At 41.5% G+C, this 21,333-nt stretch overlaps 1 protein-coding gene across 9 annotated transcripts in view; it reads right to left on the minus strand.

Annotated features, from left to right (window-relative positions):
- GREB1L (GREB1 like retinoic acid receptor coactivator) overlaps nt 1-21,333 on the minus strand; it is a 245,688-nt gene that overhangs the window by 177,335 nt on the left and 47,020 nt on the right. Inside the window, exon 2 of one of the 9 annotated variants that reach the window (XM_027526104.1) lies at nt 10,341-10,613. The exons of the other annotated variants lie outside the window; for them this stretch is intronic. The gene's annotated coding sequence lies outside the window, so the exon portion shown is untranslated. The remainder of the gene's footprint in view (nt 1-10,340; nt 10,614-21,333) is intronic. 9 annotated transcript variants of the gene reach the window in all.

The following is a 21,333-nucleotide window of genomic DNA, read 5'->3' on the forward strand; positions in this document are numbered from 1 at the left end:
GTAATTGGTTTGAGCCAAGCTGAATAAGTATTCCAAATTAGTGATTTTTCTAATCACAACCAGCAATAAAAGGTTGATAGGATTTATCTAAGACATATAATCAAATTATGTCCTAAAACTATTTCTAACCTTTCAATAGGAAAAATGACCCTGTTGCTGTTGTGTGTTCAGTCACTCAGTCCTGTCCGACTTTGTGACCCCATGGACTGTAGCCCACCAGGCTTCTCTGTCCTTGGGATTCTCCAGGCAAGAATACTGGAGTGGGTTGCTAGTTCCTTCTCCAGGCGAACTTCCTAGCAAATCCATATCTCCTGCACTGCAGGCAGATTTTTCACCACTGCACCCCCTGGGAGGCCCCTAAAATGACCACAGAAGACCTAATTGATATTTCAGTTCCACCACTTCTAGGCTTTTTTAAAAAACTCACCAATATTTGGGGTTCGAGAGCATGAAAAGAATTCGGGCACCTCAAATGCTTTTAATTCATTGGCCTAAAGCTCTCAACAACAAAGTTCTCCAGGAACAAGGTGTACATGGATGTTGTTCAGCGGCTAACAAGTTATTGCTGTTTAAGGTAGGACTATAGACTACTGCTCAGTCGCTCAGTCATGTTCAACTTTTTGCAACCCTATGGCCTGCAGCATGCCAGGCTTCCCTGTCCTTTACTATTTCCCAGCTCAAATGGACATGCTCAAATTCATGTCCACTGAGTCAGTGATGCTATCCATCCATCTCATCCTCTGCTACCCACTTCTCCTCTTGCCTTCAAACTTTCCCAGCATCAGAGACTTTTCCAATTCAGCTCTTCGCATCAGATGGCCAAAGTATTGGAGTTTCAGCTTCAGCATCAGTCCTTCCAATGCATATTCAGGGTTGATTTCCTTTAGAATTGACTGGCATGATCTCCTTGCAGTCCAAGGAACTCTCAAGAGTCTTCTCCAGCACCACAATTTGAAGGCATCAATTCTTGGGGGGCCGTCCATCTTGGGTGGCCCTGCACGGCATGGCTTATAGTGTCACTGAGTTATGCAAGCCCCTTTGCCACGACAAGGCTGTGATCCACGAAGGGGTGTATACATGGATACTATTTGCTAAAAGGAGGAATTGGGCTCCCAGGGAGGGGGGCAATCTGCTAGCAACCAAGACAATCTGTGACAAAAGAGCCGCCTCTGGGAGGGAGTTTCTGCACACAAACTTCACTCCTAGGATACCAGCGGCCAAGGATGTGCTTCCTCCTGTTAAGTTCTACAAAGCGAACAAAATGACTTGTCACCCTCACTCCAACAATACACACAGATAAGGGAGGTCCAAATTCCTTTAAGAACCAATGAAATAAATGGCAAATTATCTCAATTACACTAAATGATTCTACGACACTCTGCAAGAACGCTGACATTTTCCTTTGTGAATAGCCTTCTGCCAGATAGCAAACACCCTCCAAATACCAGCCACATGGACAGCATCACAAGTACGGAATTAAACACAGGCTCTACATTCCAAACACTAGAGGACCCAGGAAAGAGTCAAACTTCCTTTGGGCATATGTTAGGCGTGGTTGGATCTTGGGTAACCCTTATGGTGCCAGAAAGGCCTCCCTGAAATTAAGCTGAATAATCCTCTGAGAGGGAGAGTCTGAGAGTCTAACTGTAGGATAGTGTGACTTTATTCAAATAGGCGGCCTTTTTCCTCCCTACTCAAAAATGGTGTGTGTTCTGGAGGGTAGGGAATGGCAGGTATTTCAAGATAATATTTCAAGGAAAGATGATAAGAAAAGCAAGGAAAAAGCATAATAATAGCAAAAATATAGCAGTGAAAAAGTTTTCCAGACTAATTTTGTGTAATGCCTGGCCTGTAGGGGGACATATGCGTTAAAAGATATTTCCATTCTTCCTGCTTGTTTTGGGCTGATTTTATAGAACAAAACAATGTAACGACATCAAACCATCTGCAGAGATAAAATCTAGGGACTTTTCAAAACCTAAGCTTGTTTGGAGAAGGGGAGGGGAAGGCGAAGAGGGAACAGAAGTTAGAGGAGGATAGAACAGTGACAAAACTGGCTTCTGAACAAAAGCAAATAGGAGCATAAAACATTTATGGGTGTTTTCATTCATACGATTTCTTCCTAACTCAACGAATACTTTGGCTTATGATGGATTGACGCCACAGTGAAACTTGACAACTTCAAAATCAACTTCATGTTTGGGTTCCATTCTTTCAGGTGATGAATAGTGGGAAATCCGTGAAGGAATGCCAGTTGAAGTCAGTCATTTATCATGAACCAAAATGGCTAAGTGCCCCATAAACTGCAATGATCCATTTCCTATTAGCATCACACAACAGAAGGCAGCCTCATCTGCATTAACAAGTCTTACCACCTCCGCAGGCAGAGAGGCTAATGTTAGGAAATAGGTTATTTTTGTTCTGTTATAAATCCTCATTATTATACCATAAAAAATTCTTTAAGGATATAAACTACTGATTGATACATTAAGGAATTCTTTGAAAAGATCTTTCCCTGCTTAGGTTTTTATGATTATTATATTTTTAAAAATTTAAACCTGGTAAAGTACTTTTACTGTTTTCACTCAGCCTCTACCTGGATTTCTCTACATAATACAAGCTTCTTTTACCATAATGTCAAACATCACGAGACTACGATTAAAATAATTTCCTGTTTGCCACAACAGTTAGGTGACACTGACACATTTTCAATGTCCTAAGTTTGGCAAATACTAGGTTTCCTAATTCCAAGAAAAGGCATGACCATAGCATGTCATGACTTAAACTAAAACCATTAAAGTGTTAAATTTAATACTTCTCCCATAAACACAGTCAAATGTGTTAGTGGCTCACATCCACATGACTAGTGACACTCTTGCCTACAAACATGGTCAAGAGTTACCTTCCTCCAACAAATGGCATCACTTCTAAACAGAAAGAAAAAAGAAAAAGAAACCCAAATGGCAAGATGAGAAAAGCAGCTAAGGAGAATGGGTACCATTTAAAAAGATGAGGAAAACAGGACTGTTTACTAAGACACTACGAATCCACACTTTTTTAAAACCTCCTCTTTTGAAACGAAGCACTGAAAGCACAAAAAAAGATGTTATCTGATAGTACAACTTTGAGTTAATTTTTAACTGCAGAATGTAATTTAAAATACATAAAGTATTTTTACTGTCTTTGAAGATTCTTCAGCCTTCCCTCTTCCCCTTCATTCTTTTCTTCAAAAGAAACATCAACAAACTTGGAAAACACAACAAATTTGGAAAACAAAAAAGGATATGGCAAACTACTTTTTACCATTAATACTCAATTATGAGCACCCTGAGAACAGTTATTTCAAACAATCATAAATTCCCAAGAGGACAAGAGGAATTAGACAAGGTCCACGTCCTCAAGATGCTTATAATTTACTGAGGAACATAGGATGTATGTGTCAGTCACTCAGTCATGTCCGACTCTTTGTGACCCCATGGACTGTAGCCCACCAGGCTCCTCTGTCCATGAATTCTCCAAGCAAGAACACTGGAGTGGGTTGTCATTTCCTTCTCCAGGAATATAGGACACCTTCATAAATAAGAAAAATGTTTTAAAAACCCTGCAGCAACATGGATGGGCCTAGAGATTGTCATACTGAGTGAAGTAAGTCAGACAGAGAAAGACAAATACAAATGATATCACTTATATGTGGAATCTTAAAAATGGTACAGATGAACTTATTTACAAAGCAGAAATAGAGCTGTAAATATAAAAAAACAATCTTATGGTTATCATGGCTGAATGGGGGGGATAAACTGGGAGACTAAGATTGACATAGACATACTTCTGTATACAAAATAGATAACTAATAGGAACCTACAGGTAGAACAGGGAACTCTGCTCAGTACTCTAAAAAACCTATATAGGAAAACAATCTAAAAGAGTGGATATATTGCACACCTATAACTGATTCACTTTGCTGTCCAGCAGAAAGTAACACAATATTGTAAATCACCTATACTCCAATAAAAAATTCTTTAAAACCTTGAGTGAATTATTACAAAATCAGTATATACCATAATACTTTTAAAATATCAGGACTAAAAAAAAATACTTGATGACTCATTAAAAAAGATTTTTGGAAATAGAGAAAGAGAGAATAGACTATGAGCTGGGGTGACTCAGGAAGAATTCATGGAAGAAGACAGCTTAAGTTTGGTGTCGAAGAGTGAGCAAGTTAGTGGACTGATAAATTCAGTATTTTTTTCCAAACAAAATAATCTCCAAAAATATACAGGCTCCCCTAAAAGTGTTGTCCCAACTAGAATACTGTTGTCCCAACTCAGAATACATCATTCTGAGTCTCCACAAGAGCCAGCCTTTCATACTTGGACTTTTAACCTCTCCATTTCCTGAAATTCTCCCTCGCTGCCCATTCACCAAATGATGACCATCATTGTTATCCTTTCTCCTTTGAAATCACTAATAACCCTCAAGTCAGAAGATCCCACCCACCAAGAACTAGAGGATCCTGCAGAGTTAGGGTTGCCTGTTTATGACCTTATTTATGTCAAGTAGATTTTAATCATCAGAAACTTTCCTGACTCTCTGAGAGGATGCCCTACAAGGATACTAAAATAAAACAAAAAGTTATAAGGGGACTCCAAAAATGTGTCTGTTACTATTTCTTCCAAGCTCTGCCCTGGAGATTTGGGGACAGGTATTTACATGTTATACAGATTCCTAAAGCATGATCAAGCTCTTAACTCTTAGCCTTTCTCAACTTTCGTGGGAATTATTGCAACACGTAGACCATGTCTCCCCAACCCTAGAACATCCCGCCTAGTGCATTCCATGTGCTTCTGCCAGGAAAATCTTTCTAGACTACAAAACACTACACAGAACCCCTTTGGATAAAAAACCTCCAGGGGATCGTCACTACTGATAGAGTGCAGTCCAGTTCTTGAGCTGGTGCTGCCCTGCCTTTTTCCCCCTCAAGGCACCCAGAGAGAACGCAAGAATATTTATAGAGCACAGATAACCAGAGATGTCTTGCAACAAGAAATACAAGCGTCCCCGGCAGCTTGAGGGCAAAGTAGTATCACTGCCTACCTGTAATTCATTCCTAGCCTAGCACAAGAAAATCTGGTTAGGTGATCTGCCCTCTTCAGCCATATCTCTCTTTTTTCCTCTACAGCAGGGAGTCTCAAACTGTACTGTGCATACAGGCCACCGGGGATCTTGTGAACATGAAAATTCTGATTCACTAAGTCCGAGATGAGACTTGAAGTTCAGGATTTCTAACAAGCTTCCAGGTGGGGACGGCTCTGCTGGTCCGAGGACTGAATTTTGAGTAATGGAGATGATGGCAGTGGTTCTCAGGCTGTCCACGAAAATCACCTGTGAAGCTTAAAAAAGTCAGCTGCCTAGGTTACAACTCAAACCAACCAGAATCTTTAGGGGAGCTATTTTTAAAGCTCCCTAGGTAATTTTATTATTTTTTATTTTATTTATTTATTGGCTGCATCACACAGCATGTGGGACCTTAGTTCCCCAGTCAGGGATAGAACCCGTGTCCCCTGCATTGGAAGCACTGAGTCTTAATCACTGGACCACCAGGGAAGTCCCTCCCCAGATGATTTCAATATGCAGCCAAAGTTGCATTTTCTACTTGAGCCAGACCATTCTCTCATCATTCCCCATTCCTTCTCTGCTCAGCTAAGTCCTACCCTTCTCACAGGGCCTGATGTTAGTCCTCCTCTGGAAAGCTTCTCCAGCTGTGGATAACATGAGCTCAGACCCTCTAGACTGTCTATTCCGTCCTTGCCCTCTGCCCTGAATCAGCAGTGGTGTGCGCAGTGCTCCAAACAGGTACTGCTGATTACCTGTCTTTACACGCTCAGGCCTGGCAGGAACAAATGTTAGATGTATGACTTTGAGATGGACTTTTGGGGAAATTCAGCAAATAACAGCAAGGGAGTTCTTTCACGTCTGAATTGAAAAACACAGGTACTGTCTCAGTCAGGAAGGAATATTTTCAGGCCTTGACCGTGCTTGCCAGTTAACCTCAGTTAGGTTCCTCTCGGTTAAGGATAGCAGAGCTTCTATCCAGTCACTAAGATCTGCTCTCAAAAAAGGGTGAAAAGGAAGAAAGAAGCTGGAGTCCAGGGTCATGACCTTTAGGGTAAGATGTGGAGAGGCTCAAATAACAAGCCATTCCCCCCACAGGGAAGCAAGAATTCTCTGGGAATGATGGTCATGGGAGCCCATTCAAATTTGGGAATGAATGCACTGGCTCCTCCAGTTTAACTAATTCCCTAACTACTCCAATTTAGGATATAAAAGACTCCTAGTGCCAATAATATACACAAAAAGCAAGGAGTTGTCAATTGAGGTATTCTCAAAACCTGAGTTCACGAAACGCTTAGTATTAACTAAGAACAGACGATCTCATAATATCAGTCTCAATGCCAGAAAAACGTTTTCAATATGAAACTGGAAAATTTTTAAAACAAAAGGAGTGGACTTCGAGTGGTGGGAACATGTCACAAAAGACAGACCAAGGGAAATACATCATAATTCCAAACTGAGAAGAATTTGAAATGAGAGACAGAGGGTCACTGATGAAGATATTGATCTCTGAAGTAACAGGTCTGGATTCAAATTCTGACTCTGTCCACTTTGTGTCTGCAGGCAAATTCCTTTACCTTTGTAGGCCTTAGTTTTCTCTCCGTGAAATGGGGATCCTAAGGGCAACTCATGCGTCTGTTTTACATGATAAATGGGGCCGTTTCTCCAACAATGCCTACCATACTGGTAGGCATTGTTTTATTTTAAATACTTTTTAATTTTATTTTAAATACCATAAGTGTTTAAAATGTTAAATTTGTTTTTAATCTGTTCAGGTAGGCCTTTACCACAAGAGCTATGTCACAGAGTATATTATTGCAGTGATCTACACTTAGACCTTACCAAGCCACACTTACCAAGCCACCGGAACCTACATACATACATGTTTTTTATGCTTCAGTGCTTTTGCACTCTGCATTTTACCTGGAATGAACCCTCCCAATTTCCTGTCCTTTGCCTCTGCCAAAATAATTAAAAGAATTACTCCTATTATTATTATTTCGTTTCAAAGTCTCACTCCCATGGAATCTCCTCTCCTCTGGGTTCGGTCCCTGTCACCTCCCCATTGGAGGCTGTCTCCTGTGCTCCTTGTTTGTTGTTCCGTCGCTAAGTCGTGTCTGGCTCTTTGCAACCCCATGAACTGCAGCACGCCAGGCTCCCTGTCCTTCACCATCCCCTGGAGTTTGCTCAAACTCTTGTCTATTGAGTTGGTGATGCCATCCAACTCATCCTCTGTCGCCCCCTTCTCTTCCTGCCCTTAATCTTTCCTAGCATCAGGGTCTTAAGTCCTATGCTCCTAGAACATATCATAGGGACCTATATTGGAGTACAGATCATACTCTGAGTTGTGAGCACCTGTGATTCTTTCTCTCATTTGTGAATTTACAGAGCCATGCTGTCCAAAGTGGTCACCACTAGCCTCACGTGCCACTATTAATATTTAAATTAATTAAACATACATTAAAACTCCCAGTTCCTCAGTCTCATGAGCCACATACCAAGTGTTCAAGAGACACAAGGGTCTATGAATACCATATTGGGCCATCATCACAGAATATTCTCTTGAACAGCAATATTCAGGAGCTTCCCTGGTGGCTCAGTGGTAAAGAATCTGCCTGCAATGTGGGACACACAGGTTCACTCCCTGGGTTGGGAAGATCCCCTGGAGGAGGAAATAGCAACCTACTCTAATATTCTTGTCTACAGAATTCCATGGACAGAGGAGCCTGATGGGCTACAGTCCACGGGGCAGCAAAGAGTCAGACACAACTGAGCAACCAAACAACAACAAATTCATCCTCTTGTGCAAGGATTATGTCTTGTTTTTTCCTAGTGCCTCACACTTACTATAATGAGTTTGTAAATGCAAGACAATATCAACAAACACAAGCATGTCTATACACACTCTTTCAGCTGAAAGAGAAAGGATTAATTATTCATTAATGTTTCAGCCTACAAGAGAAAATATAAATACCTAGCACGACCACAAGGCAGGCAATGAATAAAGGATGTTTAATCATGCTTCCCAGGTGGCACTAGTGGTAAAGAACCTGCCTGCCAATGCAGGAGACATAAGAGATGTGGGTTCGATCCCTGGGTTGGGAAGATCCCCTGGAGAAGGAGTTGGCAACCCACTCCGGTATTCTTGCCTGGAGAATTTCATGGACAGAGGAGCCTGGTGGGCTACAGTCCATGGATCACAAAGAATTGGACACAACTGAGCAACTTTCAGGACAGGAATCATGTGAATGAAGTTGGGTAAGAAGTCGAATTCCTTGCCTTCTGTTATAAGTCATGGTTATTCAGCCAGACAACTATTAAAATTTTATTTTAAGGAAAGTCAGTACAATGGCTGAGTGGTCAGTCCTGTTTGGTGGTTTGGTTGTATCTTGCCTGCCTCATCTGGCCAAGTCCATTTGCTCCTTAATCTCAGCCCCACTGTTTATCCCTCACGTGAAAGCCTGTAAAGCACCTCTGAGATGTCTCCAACAGAGTCAGACCAGGTCAACAGAAAGCATTTCCCCGCAGGGCAGAGCAGGCAGCAAGACCATTCCTCTGAATCCTGCTTTCTTCCCAATGATTTCCCCAGCCTCTCTCTGTCCCTCAACCACCCTGAACAAAGATGCTGAGATACCAGTTACTAAACTGCCCTGCTTCATGACACGATACCACCCAGTTCAGTGTTGGTCATCTCTTCCCTTGTCCCTCCCAAAAGCATTCAAACAAGTCCAGATCCGACAAAAAGATCTGTATTTTGCTTGTTGAATGCCCCAAAGTACCCCTGCTGTGCTCTCTCCTTGCTGTCTCAAGTTAACAAATTTAACTTTCCCGCAGACTTACCCTGTGACCAAATTTCAGGACCCAGCCTATCATGGCATTCATTGTGCGCCACCTAATTCTCCAAGAAGAAAGTAACAGAATATTTTTTGTTCATTGATTTGCTGATCAAGAGCCATGCTTGTGGTCTTCCTTGGTGGCTCAGTGGTAAAGAATCTGCCTGTAATGCAGGAGACCCAGGTTCAATCCTTGGGTCAGGAAGATCCCCTGGAGAAGGAAATAGAAACCCACTCCAGTATTCTTGCCTGGGAGATCCTATGGACAGAGGAGCCTGGTGGGCTACAGTCCACGGGGTCACAAAGAACTGGACACAACTGAGCGACAGAGCATGCATGCATGCAAGGAAGCCAGACAGGACACATTCAAGTTCTACTTTCAACTGGAATTACAAATAGGAAGTGACATTTCCCTCAGAGATAGCTTAAAACACCCCATCTACTGCCATGCCATGCAAAGCACATTCAGCTCACAGAGAAAATAAACAGGCGTTTCATCAAGAGACTGCTGAAAAGAAAAGAGGCACAAAACGGCAGAACTATAAATGGATAATGTGAATAACCAGCAAAAGCAAAGAATATTCACAGAAAGAACAGCCTTGTATAGAAACCAAGCACGTGACGTTGTATTTGAGCCTGCCCTGGAACAAGTACATCAGTAAAACACAAGGACCTTTCTACTCTTCTGTGACTTGGAATTAAGGTTCTCAAGCAAGGAGGCAGACCTCATCCCCACACACAAGTTGCTGATGGGAGACACAGAGAGAGTTCAACCCAGATCACAGCAAGGCTTGGTGCCTGGCTATCACCAGCTTCTCAGAGAGGAAGAAATGGAAAACCCATCAACACACTTACAGCTCACACCATAGAATATTCAGAGTAAACTATATAGACCAGCGATTCTTACTTCACAAGGGTGGCTTCTGTTATCTCTCAAAAATCTTTCAGGCTTTCAGGGTCATCGCATAGAGACACCTGCACACGTGGGGTGTGGTGGTGGTTTCAGGGCTCCCAGAAATTCCACAGTCCACCCTCTCGTGCCCCAAAGTAGTCTCTACTTCATTCATTCTCTTTCTTTAAGGTTTGAGGCCCCAGGGAAATGCATGAATGTAGCCCTACAAGGAAAGCCCAGGGCACTAGTTATTTCTCCGCTTCACAGTTCACTCCAAGATTGGCTGATTCATAAGTTCAGCATGTTGTTTAACACAAAGCCATCATGTTCATAGTATCTTCGGGAAACATGGTTCCTCTCTGCTTCTCTCCATTAGTAGTATAAAAGAATAAAAAAGAATAAAAATACAAGTTTTCTCTGACCCTGCATGCATTCACCCAACACACACTGCATACAGGTAGTACCCCAGGTCCTCAGGAACACGAAAGAGAAAAAGCACTTACTCCGTAATGGTGAAATGAACACGTGTTCAGCAGGGAAATGCCCCAGGTGTCCCTTACATGGGCTGACAGTGAGTCAGAGGAGGCTTCACCACAGAGGTAACACGGAGCTGAATGAAGTCAGGCTTTCCTCAGGCAAACGTGTCCGTGAGGTCAGGGGCAGGGGGGAGCATTCCAGGCCAGCCGAGGGGACAGTGCGTGCAAAGTCACTGAGATGTGAGAACGCCTGGGTTTCAGGAACAAAGGGGCAAGTTCTCAGTGCAGCTCGGGCACAGCCTAGGCAGGTGGGAGAGGAGATGAAACAGCCAGATTACAAGGGGTAATCACCTGGCTGAAGAATATGACAGAACGTTGGCCTAGGAATCATTTTTAGTGAATGGTATCAGTGGAATGATAAAGAAAACTCCTTCAGAGAATGACTTGCTTGCCTGGAAAAACATTAGGCAAGCAGCAGGACAAGTATTGCTTGCTATGAAGTTAGGGAGTTTGGGATGGACATGTACACATTGCTATATTTAAAATGGATAACCAACAAGGACCGATTGTACAGCATAGGGAACTCTGCTCAACGTTACGTTGCAACCCAGATGGGAGGGGAGTCTGGGGGAGAACTGATACAGGTACATGTATGTCTTGAGTCCCTTCGCTGTTCAACTGAAACTATCATAACATTGTGAATTGGCTATACCTCAGTACAAAATAAAAAGCTTTCTTAAAAATGGAAAAAAATTTTTTTTAATAAATGAATTGTTTCAATCAAAAAAAGAGAAGTCTCTTTACCTACATGACAGAAACTAATACCACTTATACAGGTCTGCTAAGCCTTGCACACTTTGAGCCTACAATAAAGGTTCACCATAAATTTGAGATGTCCTGTTTTAAAAGAGCTGAGTTTGGGGAGTTTGAGGGGGAAATAATATGTAAACGATGATTTAGAAAGAGAAATGGAGCCACCTGCCCAGTAGTTAGGGATTAGATAAGTATTTATATAAAATGTAATTTTTTTTAAAGTAATAACATTCACATTAGAGTATTGTGATATCAAGATAAAACAAACTTAGTGGTTTTAATACCAAAAGATGAATCATCCATTTCATACAAAATAAGAGCAACTTACCTGAAATACACCCATTTGAATGCAGAGTTCCAAAGACTGGTGAGGAGAGATAAGAAAGCCTTCCTCAGCGATCAGTGCAAAGAAATAGAGGAAAACAACAGAACGGGAAAGACTAGAGATCTCTTCAAGAAAATTAGAGATATCAAGGGAACATTTCATGCAAGGATGGGCACAATAAAGGACAGAAACAGTATGGACATAACAGAAGCAGAAAAGATTAAGAAGAGGTGGCAAGAACACACAGAAGAACTATACAAAAAAGATCTTCATGACGCAGATAACCGTGATGTGATCATCCACCTAGAGCCAGACATCCTGGAATTTGAAGTCAAGTGAACCTCAGGAGGCAAAGCTAGTGGAGGTGATGGAATTCCAGATGAGCTATTTCAAATCCTAAAAGATGATGCTGTGAAAGTGCTGCATTCAATATGCCAGCATATTTGGAAAACTCAGCAGTGACTACAGGACTGGAAAAGGTCAGTTTTCATTCCAATCCCAAAGAAGGGCAATGCCAAAGAATGTTCAAACTACCGCACAATTGCACTCATCTCACACACTAGCAAAGTAATGCTCAAAATTCTCCAAGACAGGCTTCAACAGTATATGAACCGTGAACTTCCAGATGTTCAAGCTGTATTTAGAAGAGGCAGAGGAACCAGAGATCAAATTGCCAACATCTGCTGGATCATTGAAAAAATGAGAGAGTTCCAGAAAAATGTCTACTTTTGCTTTATTGACTATACCAAAGCCGTTGACTGTGTGGATCACAACAAACTGGAAAATTCTTCAAGAGATAGGAATACCAGACCACCTGACCTGCCTCCTGAAAAATCTGTATGCAGGTCAAGAAGTAACAGTTGGAAATGGACATGGAACAACAGACTGGTTCCAAATTGGGAAAGGAATATGTCAAGGCTGTATATTGTCACCCTGCTTATTTAACTTCTATGCAGAGTACATCATGAGAAATGCTGGACTCGATGAAGCACAAACTGGAATCAAGATTGCCAGGAGAAATATCAGTAACCTCAGATATGCAGATGACACCACCCTTATGGCAGAAATCGAAGAAGAACTAAAGAGCCTCTTAATGAAAGTGAAAGAGGAGAGTGAAAAAGTTGGCTTAAGACTCAACATTCAGAAAACTATGATCATGACATCGGGTCTCATCACTTCATGGCAAATAGATGGGGAAACAATGGAAACAGTGACAGACTTTATTTTGGGGGCCTCCAAAATCACTGCAGATGGTGACTGCAGCCATGAAATTAAAAGACACTTGCTCCTTGGAAGAAAAGCTATGACCAATCTAGACAGCATTTCAAAAAGCAGAGACATTACTTTGCCAGCAAAGGTCTGTCTAGACAAAGCTATGGTTTTTCCAGTGGTCATGCATGGATGTGAGAGTTGGACTGTAAAGAAAGTTGAGTGCCGAAGAACTGATGCTTTTGAACTGTGGTGTTGGAGAAGATCTTGAGAGTCCCTTGGATAGCAAGGAGATCAAACAGTCGATCCTAAAGGAAATCAGTCCTGAATATTCATTGGAAGGACTGATGCTGAAGCTGAAACTTCAATATTTTGGCTACCTGTTACAAAGAACTGACTCATTGGAAAAGACCCTGATGCTGCTGGGAAAGATTCTAGGCAGGAAGAGAAGGGAACGACAAGAGGATGAGAGGGTTGGACAGCATCACCGACTCGATGGATATGACTCTGAGCAAGCTCTGGAAGTTGGTGAAGGACAGGGAAGCCTGGTATGCTGCAGTCCGTGGGGTCACAAAGAGTTGGACACGACTGAGCGACTGAACTTAACTAACTGACTGATCTGAAAAATAAAGGCTGAAAGCTTACTTTATCCTTGGAATATGGTACGACCACTAGATTTTATGGAAGCCTCCTTATTCTCTTTTTTGGCTATACCTGGAAGGTAATTAAAAGGATCTATTTGGCAGCTGAATGTAGAAGGAGGATAGGAAACCGGGTGTTCATGCTATTATATTTTTTAACAGAAATACTCCAAGGCCATGTAGAAGCCAATGGCAACCCACTCCAGTACTCTTGCCTGGAAAATCTCATGGACAGAGGAGCCTGGTAGGCTACAGTCCATGAGGTCGCTAAGAGTCGGACACAACTGAGCGACTTCCCTTTCACTTTTCACTTTCATGCATTGGAGAAGGAAATAGCAACCCACTCCAGTGTTCTTGCCTGGAGAATCCCAGGGATGGAGGAGCCTGGTGGGCTGCCGTCTATGGGGTCGCACAGGGTCGGACACAACTGAAGCGACTTAGCAGCAGCAGCAGCAGCACTCCAAGGCCAAAGCTCACTTTTGTTGTTGTTGTTTAGCCGCTAAGTCACGTCTGATACTTTGTGACCCCATGGACTATAGCCAGTTTGGCTTCTCTATCCATGGGATTTCCCAGGCAAGAATACTGGAGTGGATTGCCATTTCCTTCTCCAGGAGATCTTTCCAACCCAGGGATCAAACCCGCGTCTCCTGCTTGGAAGGTGGATTCTTCACCACTGAACCACCAGGGAAGCCTAAAGTCCACTTTACCTTCTCCATTTCCCAAAAGCCAAGTAGCAACACAGCATTTGTCACAACCACAAAGACAGGGCAGGAGGTCACTAGAAGCTGTTATAACCTTTCTCAGTCCTCATAGCCAATGAGCTATTGGTTATGAATAAGTAGTTCAGATGGAGCCCTTTGTTGCATTTGCCCCAAACACTCTGCATCTTCAGCAGGGAAACCTTTTTGCTGTCATAATTCTGGAAGCAATTACTAGCAACCCAGAATGGAACCTGTTGCTATGGTAATGGCATACCACCAGCAACTATCACCCATGGTCACATATATATATACCATCTAATGAAAAATATGTACACCATCTAATGAACCCGCCTGCAGTGCAGGAGACCCTGGTTCCATTCCTGGGTCAGGAAGATCTGCTGAAGAAGGGATAGGCTACCAGCTCCAATATCCTTGGGCTTCGCTTGTGGCTCAGCTGGTAAAGAATCCACCTGCAATGTGTGAGACCTGGGTTTAATCCCTGGGTTGGGAAAATCCCCTGGAGAAGGGAAAGGCTACCCACTCCAGTATTCTGGCTTGGAGAATTCCACGGTCCGTATAGTCCATGGGGTCTCAAAGAGTTGGACATGACTGATCGACTTTAACTTTCTAGTTTAATTACCTAGATAAAGCAGTAAAAAAAAAAAAAAAAAAAAAAAACAGGTTATCACAGAAACCGTATTTTTCTCATTCCGATAAACAGACTGTTCCCCATCCTACACAAAATCAAGGGCAAGATTGAATGCAAAGTAAACTGGAATCAACTGGCACAAAATTATTACTTAAGCCAGTGTCAGCAAAATGGTAGTTTACATTCCATACAAACAGGTATGTATATTGAGGATAGGACTAAAAAGCATATTTTACTGAAGCTCCCCTCTGGTGAATCTTCACCATCGTATACTCCAGGGAACCAGAAAGAAAGAGATGACTGTTAGCATTTCCTTACAGTAAGTCAGAGTCCTCTCCATGCATTGGGCAGCTCCATCTGTAATTCACAATCTTCATCTTCCCATCCTTGGGCCTCAAGAGAGTGAGCAAGAAAGAGAAAGAAAGGTGATGACCTTACAAAATTTATGCCACTTCTTTCAATCCCTCAGTCAAGAAGAAGTCACCATAAACTAAGTCTGTTCAGAATAACAGGGTGACAGATATGCTCAGTGACAAGAGGAGTCATATCTAAAATCAGAACAAGCTGCTTAAACCGGGGGCTGTCCCCATATTTCTTGCCAGCTATGGCCTTGGAAATGCAAGGAAGAAGACTGGGAAGAAAGGTTCCAACATCCAGTGCCCCTGGAAAGAAGAAAGCATAACAGGAGATGTGGGAGAGTGTGCCTTGTGTTTCAAAAGTGCGTCTGTCTTTCTGGTCTGTCTCAGACTTGCTCTTCTCTGCTACCACATGGCCCCTCAACCTCCTCATTACACCAGTTTTAGGACACACACAGTGTACGGGTATGTAGGTGTGTTTTAATGAAACGGGATAGTTACTAAGACTATCATTGCTGTTAAAGTAACTTTCCTCATTTCAAAATGGGAATAGTAGTATCTACCTCACATGGGTTGCTATGAGGAATAATTTAAAGGAAATGATTTTATAAGCTGTAAAGCATTGTTATCAAATGTTATTTCCGAGTATAACAGTGCCTTGCAACAGACATTTATCATTTCCTTATTGGCAATGTATTTTATCAACCTCCCAAAGTATATATTACGAAGTTAAATAAAACATTTCTGTATCCCCTTGCTATCTTTCACTATTAAAAAAGAACTACATGAGGGACTTCCAAGGTGGTCCAGTGGTTAAGAATCTACCTTCCAATGGAAGGGACGTGGTTTCAATTCCTGGTCAGGGAACTAAGATTCCACATGTCTCATGGCTAAAGACCCAGAATATAAACAACAGAAGCAATATTGTAACAGGTTCAATAAAGACTTTAAAAATGGCCCACATCAAAAAAAACTTTTCTTTAAAGACAGGTAGAATGTCACCCAGAGAATGCCAGAAAAATAGAAGAGAGCTGTTTTCCTTAAATATAACTTTCCACATTTCTTTGGAGTTTGAAAAGTATAGGTTATACAAAAGGAGTATTTTTAGCTCAGCTCTCAAAAATCTCCTAGATGTATGCTCAGAGACAAACTATGAAAACAACAATATTTAATTAATATGAAATGTAGCCTTTTCATTTTTAGTTACTATTGATAAGGAAGAAATAACCCTGTTGGCATTCTTCAAAGCTGAGCTCACCACCATTCATTAATATGCAGTGCAAACTGGTCAGCTCAGAGGAGTGGTGCTTGGTCCAAAATCAGCAACCTGGCTGCAGCCCTGCAGGGGTACAGACACGTTCACTGCAGAAATGAGGGACCGTAAAACTGCTCCACAGACAGACACACACCTATTTTCCCCAAGTAGAATAAAATGTTTCTCTGGATAGACTTCTTGTTTATCTGGGTGGGGGGGAATCCTCATAGTCTGTTTTCATCTGTGTGTGCGTTTTAGTTGGTCAGTCATATCCGACTCTTTGCGACCCCATGGACTGCACCCTGCCAGGCTCCCCTGTCCATGGGATTCTCCATGCAAGAACACTGGAGTGGGTAGCCAGTCCCTTCTGCAGGGGATCTTCTCCACCCATGCATCAAACCCAGGTCTCCTGAATTGCAGGCAGATTCCTTACCATCTGAGTTTTCAGCTCACACCACCCAAAATGTCTTATGCACAACAAATAAACAAAAAAAAAAAAAACCCAACAACAACAAAGGCAATAATATTACACTGACTTTAAATAACTTAAAATAAAATTTTAATTTATGATATTCAGGTAGGTTTAAATTTATTTTGATATTCTTTTCCTTTTACCACAGCAAGCCTGCTATAATCTTAGCAGGAGGACTCTTTCTCCTCTTCATCAGATTAGCACCTCTACTCAAATGAAAAGATGGTAATTTTAACTCTCATGCTTGGTTTAGAAATATATTCAAGGGTAGTGTTTCTCTTGTTAAAGGTAGGAATAAGTCCAAAGATATTTGGCTGCCACAAGAAACAAATGTATTGGGTCTGTTTTTTAAATTAAAATTTATTTTTAGTAACATGTAAAAAAAAATAGATAACTTCAAAGCAGCACAGGTGACAGGGTTGAATCTGAATGTCTGATAATAAACAATTACAAATTTTCAAGTCATGTATTAGGGAATATGTATTTCAAATAGCAGTGAACACTGTACTCCATTTTTAAAAAATATTCATTTTATTATCTGGCTGCACTGGATCTTAGTTGCGGCATGTGAGATCTAGTTCCCTGACCAGGGATTGTACCCAGGCCCTCTGTATTGGGACTACAGAGTCTTAGCCACTGGACCACCAGGGAAGTTCCTGTATTCCATTTTAATTAAAGAAAACCCCCTCTCCTCCCCCAGGAGTTACTTTCACTGAGTACCAATAGTGCAGTGGAGTGTGCAGCTCTTTAGAACAACGTGTGCAAGTTCTTGTTCTAAGTTCTGCTGTTGGGAAAAAAATACCATCTATGACTAATTACACGCTCTATTCTATTTCTTAAGCAAACAAATAAAAAACTCAAACTCCAAAAACATTTCACAAAATTAATCTTTTAGAGGGTAAACTCATTTGGAAAGCCATAGCACTAACGGACTGAACATTAGTTCAGTTCAGTTGCTCAGGCGTGTCTGACTCTTTGCGACGCCATAGACTGCAGCACCCCAGACTTCCCTGTCCCTCTCTGTCTCCCAGAGTTTGTTCAAACTCATGTCCATCGAGTCAGTGATGCCATCCAACCATCTCATCCTCTGTGGTCCCCTTCTCCTCCTGCCTTCAATCTTTCCCAGCATCAGGGTCTTTTCCAATGCATCAGTTCTTCAAATCAGATGGCCAAAGTACTGGAGCTTCAGCTTCAGCATCAGTCCTTCCAATGAATATTCAGGACTGATTTCCTTTAGGATTGATTGGTTTGATCTCTTCAACACAGCTTACATTATACTTAACATAGCCTAGATGAAATTCTTTATCCTATGCAATGGAGAGACTACAGAACTACATGACTACAATTAGATTTACAGGGCTTCCCTGGGGGCTCAGTGGTAAAGAATCCTCCTGCCAATGCAGGAGACATAGGTTCAATCCCTGGTCCAGAAAGATCCCCCATGCCACGGAGCAACTAAGAGCCTGTGCTCTGGAGCCTGGGAGCCGCAAATACTGAAGCCCACATGCCCTACAGCCTGGGCTCTGCAACAAGAGAAGCCACTGCAATGAGAAGCCCGCACACCGCAACTAGAGAGCAGCAAGCTCCACTCGCCACAGCATGGCCATAAATAAATAAATTAAATTCATAAATATTTTTTAAAAGAATTAGATTTATAGAATGCCACCTAAAAATTGGAATTGAGAATCTCTGGCCTAGTGTTATCACCCACCCTAGGTTCAATCTACTTCAGAGTTATTTTGCTTCAGCCATGACTATAACCCTCAGAACTGTCTCTCACTAAACCACTTCATCTCTCCCGTCTGTGTGCTCAGTTCTCAGTTGTGTTGGACTCCTTGCGACCCCATGGTTTGTAGCCCGCCAGGCTCCTCGGTCCGTGGAATTTTCCAGGGAAGAATACTGGAGTGGGTTGCCAGTTCCCACTCCGGTTCATCTCTCCTATACAAGGCCAAATTTCTAAAAATTTAGACAAAAGACAGTTGAAGGACTAAAAAGAGTGGCTAATGCGCTATCTGGTATCCAAGGACACTGATAATCCTCAAGTCCATGGCTGAAAATGCTAAGTGAGATTTGCCAAAACCTCTCTATAAAGACACTCATTTAAGAACCTAAGAATCTAGGTTCTGGGTTACACACTCCAACCATCTGACAATCACGCCATTCATCTGACGTGACCTTGGGGCAAGTTACTCAATCTTTTTTAGAGCCCGTTTCCTCATCTGAAAAATGAGGTTAATAGTGCTACCGCACAGGATTCTTGTAAAGATGAAACGAGATAGCCTAGGTAAAGAGCTTAGTACTATATTTAGTACATAATGGTACTTAGTAAATAATTCTGCTACTGTTCCGTCTTCACTTCTGCAGCCTCAGGTTTGAGTAGGTATTTATTGTTTGTCTTTTGCTTAAACTCTCATGACTTGGGTCTTGAGAGTCTCACTGTGTTTCACTTTACCACTAAAATCAATCTTAAATATGAAAGCTATTTCCAAAGATACCATTTCAATTGTATTACAAACTCCCCCTTCCTTTTCAACTCTTTTCATTCTACAGAAGAAGAAGAAATTCAAAACATCAGCATCTTTTCTTACCCCTGAGCTTTCATTATAGTCAAACAGATCTCCTAATGGACTCCATGGACAGATGATCCAAGCCCCTGTGTGGGCAGTCATGACAGCCCACCCTCTAATCCAGTGTTACTCGAAGTGTCATACAGCAATTTGACTAAGTAATTTTAGTCTGTCGGATCTAATTTTTTTAAATGGAGGTTATATTTTGTATGTCTTTTTAACTTTCATTTTTCTCATTATTTATGCTTGTCACATTTTACAAAATTATTAGTCTACTTGAATTAAGAAACTGGTGCTTCACCACACACAGTTTGAGAAGCACTGCTTTCATGTACTGTCCTGTTTGATTAAATGCTATCTTCCGAGGTTCCTAGAGCAAACCGAGTCTCCTTTTCCCAATATGGAGGGTTCCAGGTAACCTGACCACTGGAGACAACACTAAGCTCTAAAGAATCCACTCTACCTGAGGGACTCATTGGAAAAAGACCCTGAAGCTGGGAAAGACTGAGGGCAGGAGGGGAAGGGAGCAACAGAGGAAGAGATGGTTGGATGGCATCACCGATTCAACGGACACGAGTTTGAGCAAACTCCAAGAGATAGTGAAGGACAGGGAAGCCTGACGTGCTGCAGTCCATGGGGTCTCAAAGAGTTGGACACAACTTAGCGACTGAACAACTACTTCAGGAGCAAACACAGTCATCTATTATATACCCATGTTAGTTGTTTTGCCCACTGGAATCTAGCTAGATGACAACTTACTATGGCAAGGAATTTAATATAGGATTAATCCATTCAGGATCCCTTCTAGACCTTCACTAAGTTTTTTTCACTCTCTTAATGAGATGATTCAGTTAGAAAAATATTTAAATAAGTGCTCCTACTGCATGAACCCTGAGGACAACATTATGAGGAAGGTCTAGCTGGTCTGTTTTTTTATCAGTAGTGTAGAGTCATCAACATTATCTCCTTATCTGTAAGGGGACTTTTACCAGTGCCTTCTACATGAATCATAAACCCCAGTCACCATATACAAAGCCAGGACAGGAAGCTTCTGTTGAAATTTTTTGATGATCAAGTACATAAAGATGGCCACCTATTTAAGTGGATGTCTAAGTTCCTTCAATATTGAGTCAGAAGTTTAATTTAATAAGCGTGTTCAAGCATTATATGAGGAAGTGATGGTATACCAAGATTAACAATACACAAAGTCCTGACTCAACGAGCTTACAACCTTGTTGAGGGATAATGTAAGTATGCAAATAACTGTCATACAAAGTGACACCTAGTAGGTGCTGTGTGAGATTTATAAAACTCTGTTTATATAGAAGTTCAAAGAAGACCATCTCACATCTTTTTAAATGGAGGTTATATTTTGTATGTCTTTTTAAATTTCATTTTTCTCATTAGTTATACTTGTCATATTTTACAAAATTATTAGTCTATTTGAATGGAAAAGAAAGAAACTGGTGCTTCACCACACACAGTTTGAGAAGCTGGGAGGGTCCAGATAGGTTTTATGGTAGATGGTACATTTGAGAGAAACTTAAGAGGATGGATAAGGCATCAATAGTTCATAGGATGAGGCGGAGAATGAAGAAATGAGCATGAGATTAGTTTTACACACACACACACACACACACACACAAACTCATTTGCTTACTGCCCATAAACACCCTCCTCAAAGTCTATGGAAATTGTATTAAAAACTAGTCTGTCATTTGTAAAAGCTGTAACTGTTAAGGAAATCCATTCTCTCATTACTGGATTATACTGTATTTTATGGTTTGTTAACTCAAAAAAGTGAATGTAATAAATCACATTTCCAATGTCAGGAAAATGACAGTGGCTCAAAGAGGAGTTCAGTTTCCATTTATACTACTAGCAAGATTCTTTAGCTATGAGATATTAACAAGGATGTCTTTAAGTTAATCAGAGGTGCAGAAGCCAAGAAGAGAACTTGTATCACCTAAGAATTCTCAAGACACTTGAGGAGGGGGCTGAACTGAGGAACAGACCAAGTTGGTTATTAAAG

This window comes from Bos indicus x Bos taurus, chromosome 24 (assembly GCF_003369695.1).
Source record: "Bos indicus x Bos taurus breed Angus x Brahman F1 hybrid chromosome 24, Bos_hybrid_MaternalHap_v2.0, whole genome shotgun sequence".
Lineage (NCBI taxonomy): Eukaryota > Metazoa > Chordata > Mammalia > Artiodactyla > Bovidae > Bos > Bos indicus x Bos taurus.